General features: G+C 40.0%; 1 protein-coding gene across 1 annotated transcript in view; it reads left to right on the forward strand.

Annotated features, from left to right (window-relative positions):
• The window catches only part of BEND7 (BEN domain containing 7), a 60,266-nt gene that overhangs the window by 19,090 nt on the left and 37,569 nt on the right, over positions 1-3,607 (forward strand). The window lies entirely within an intron of this gene.

The following is a 3,607-nucleotide window of genomic DNA, read 5'->3' on the forward strand; positions in this document are numbered from 1 at the left end:
TTTTCAGTCATAATATTTTATTATCAACACAAAAAGAAGCGGAAATATAATATACCTCCAGGCTGAATGTTTTTACAATGCTTTCAACTTGAAATTCAGGCTCTATGTTTGAAAGGTTAATGTAGAAAACTAATTATATTATCCTGGTAACCAAATGTGTGATGAGACATTTGTCTGTGTAATTAACAGTGAAGAACTTTTATAGTTTCATAAAATTGAATGCTACACACAGTGTGCTTGGAGCATTTGTTTTGGAGAGATGTCCAAAGCGGAGATGTTTATGACTGATATAAAGTGAAACTGAAATGTGCTGTAATGCAGGTGTCTGTGCATTTTACAGCATTTCACATTGTTGAAATGGAAGGCAGCAGATTAATAACTTGACTGTGTCATGATAAAATAAAGAGTGTGTTCTTGGAGCAGGGAAATGATGCATAAGTTACTCACTAATTCCAAGAATTTATTCTGTCCTAGAAATAATATCCTTTGCAATTTATTTGTAGAGGAAGAAGTTGGCTTAACACTGTGAAGTTCCTTGGTACTTTTAATAGAATTATATCCCAAGTATGATTGTTGCAATAATTGCTTCTATAATTAAGACTGCGCAAAAGATCATTTGAGAACATATATAAAATAAACTAACCTTACAGAACATTTCCCTTTGGGGTTGAAGTGTGATCTTGACCTAGGATATTTCCAAGAAGCTGGTGCACGTCTGTTATTATTATTTTTAATTATACAACCCCAGTGGTATGTAAATGCTCACTTGTAGCTTCCTGAGATCTCATCTGCCTGATACAGCTTGGCATGGAGTTTGCAACTTCTGCTTTGAATCTTGCTGGGCATTGCTGAAACAGTTTGACCAAACAACTCTTTAGAAGAGTTATTTTGTTGAGATGCTTCTTGGGTCGCTTCTGATTCATCCTCCAGCGGTGCGTAACGCCCGAAATTCTGAATGGTCACAGGTTCTGACCCTTGGCTTTGATTCTGCGGATCAGTTTGCATATACTGATGTTTGGGATGTTTATTAGGGGGATGCTTATTAACCCCCTGGGCTTTTCAGCAGGTGGAGGTATCAGTAAACCCATGTGTTTCATGCTTAGCTTTGGAGTGGGGGTGAAGGCATCTAATTTCAGGGTGCTTCCCTTTACCTGAAGATACAGTGTGGTGCTTTGTGTGGTGATATGAAGAGAAGTGTGTGCTTCTAAATGACATTTTAGAGCAGTGGTAAGATGCTTTAACTAGGATTTCTTAAATATCCCTCTGTCTGCTAGGGGTTGTAAAAGTCTCCATCTCATAACTCACGTTTCTTGCCTGTCCCCTGACAGCATTTGTGACTGCTGCTCTCCCTGTTGACTTGGGTTTTAAGTTTTTAATTTGAAAAGCGTGTTGTTGCCTCTGCTGCTTCACTGTAGGCTCTTATATGCCAGCTTACACAGGGATCGCTTCTGTGAGAAACGTGCACTTATCCAATCAGGTTGGCTACACCATTGTCCAATTCACATTATCCACAGAGCAGTCACAACAGCTTTCCATCTGATTTAGGAAACCTTTGATCTGATAAGGAAGCATGCACGTGGCTCCTCTGTTTTCTCTGTGCCGAACATCACCATTTTCAGTTCCAGGAACAAGATAATAGCAGCAAAAAGAGCTGTGTTTGAAAGCTGGAATTTGATACGGATGTAGTTTTGCTGAGAAGGGCTGCTTAACTTTCTCCTAGGCTAAGTGTTGTTCTCTAAGGAGCCATTTGAATACCATGTGATACTCACAGCAGTGCTTTGGTCAGTGCAGACTGTGCACCAAAGGCGTGTGCCTCCCCCATTCCCTGCAGAGTTCTGAATTAGCCCTCACAAGTTCTCGAAACGCGGGCAGCTGAATTTTGCTGGCCCTGCTCCAGGCAGAGCAGCATTCAAGCGGTGCCTAACGTACTGGCATTTAATATGTTTGATTATATAACCTGCATGCTCTGTTGCAATTAGTTCTGAGCTCTTGAAACTTCCATACGCACCGCCCTGTTCTTTTCCCTCACCTCTGAAGCCCTGTTTCGTTACAAACCAGGCACATACTGTCAGCTCACATGTGTTTGTCTAGCGGCCTCTTGCTGCTTTTCTTACCCTCAGTGATTTCTGGACTCGTTCACAGTTTGACACGAGGGTGGCAATCTTTGAGCTACAACGTTCCTTCCGTGGGCAGCCTGATATGTAGCCAAGAAAGGAAGTTTTCCTTAGGAGTTGTGTTTGCCAGAACACAGGATAAAATCTGACTTTTTATGAGGTCGACCAGTCATGAATATTTCCCAAAACATTTATAAGTGACTAAAAAAAATAAAGAAATGAATTTCAAAATATTGAAATCCTCGAGCCAAGAGAGTGTTTGTTGTTTGTGTATGTCAAGGGGGGAAAAAAGATGTTATACAGCCTATCAGCCAACCTTCGCTCCACTCATTCATACATCCAGTTCAAAAGATGTGCGTTAATTACATATTTGGTTACCACTGTTTTTTGCTGGAATATAATTAATGTTTTAACATATGGGTGTGCTTGCGTGCCATTTTGTCACTGTCAGTTGCACTTTGATAGTATTTGGCAAGTTATTTGGAAAACTGTAATCTGTTTGTAGGCATTTAGCCATATTTGTGTATTAAGTTTAATATGCATAATAGTGAAAAATGTTCAGAAATATAGGAGCAAGAACTGAATTAATGAATTATCAATGATACTTTATTAACTAGAGTTGTTAACAGTTCTGTTAACAGATGTCAGTCATTACTAGGACACTTGGTTCAGATTTGTGTGTTTGAAATCTACAGCTTTCAAAGCAGTAAGCTTTAGCATTGCACGTAATTTCAGTAAGGAAAGTGATTGAATTTAATTTAGGGGAAGATTACTTTTTATGAATAATTGATTTGGAATTTATGAAAAGATTTTTGCCTTTTGTTGTTTTATAAAATCACAATCAGGCCATCTGAAAAAAAAGTTAGTATTTAGGGGGCCATCATAGAAATAACTATAATAGTAACTTTTTAAAGAAATTGCTAATACATTTTTGTTACTGATATTATGTTCACATGTAAGTTCCTAAACAGGTCTGTAATTTGCCATGCTTATCTATTTTGAGCAGTACTTTGCAAATGAACTCTCTGCTTTGAAATAAAACCAAAGGGATTATTCTGGACAATCTAAGTAGCAAAACCTTGGCCTTCAGTCTGCTGGTAGGAGGCATTCCCACCTCCCAGGAATGCTGAGGAATCCTCAGTGTGTCCCCATGTGGCTTCCAGAAAAAGGCTGGAATACACACCAGCATGATGGAAAAGTCCCAGAGAGGGAAGAGAAATGGAATTTTGACGTATGGGCTGGGCCGCATACTCCAAACACTGTTCTTCCCAGTCCTTGCTGCTATCTCAGGAGGCTTTTGCAGATAGGTGATGCAAATTTATTTTTTTCAGTGCTTTGGTATCCTGATCAGCATTTGGAAAAGAGGGCTGGCTTTTAGAATCATAGAGTAGCTTGGGTTGGAAGGGACCTTAAATCGCACCCAGCTCCAACCCATGCTGTGGGCTGGCTGCCCCTCACCAGCTCAGGCTGCCCAGGGCCCATCCAACCTGGCC

This window comes from Meleagris gallopavo, chromosome 1 (assembly GCF_000146605.3).
Source record: "Meleagris gallopavo isolate NT-WF06-2002-E0010 breed Aviagen turkey brand Nicholas breeding stock chromosome 1, Turkey_5.1, whole genome shotgun sequence".
Classification (NCBI taxonomy): Eukaryota; Metazoa; Chordata; class Aves; order Galliformes; family Phasianidae; genus Meleagris; species Meleagris gallopavo.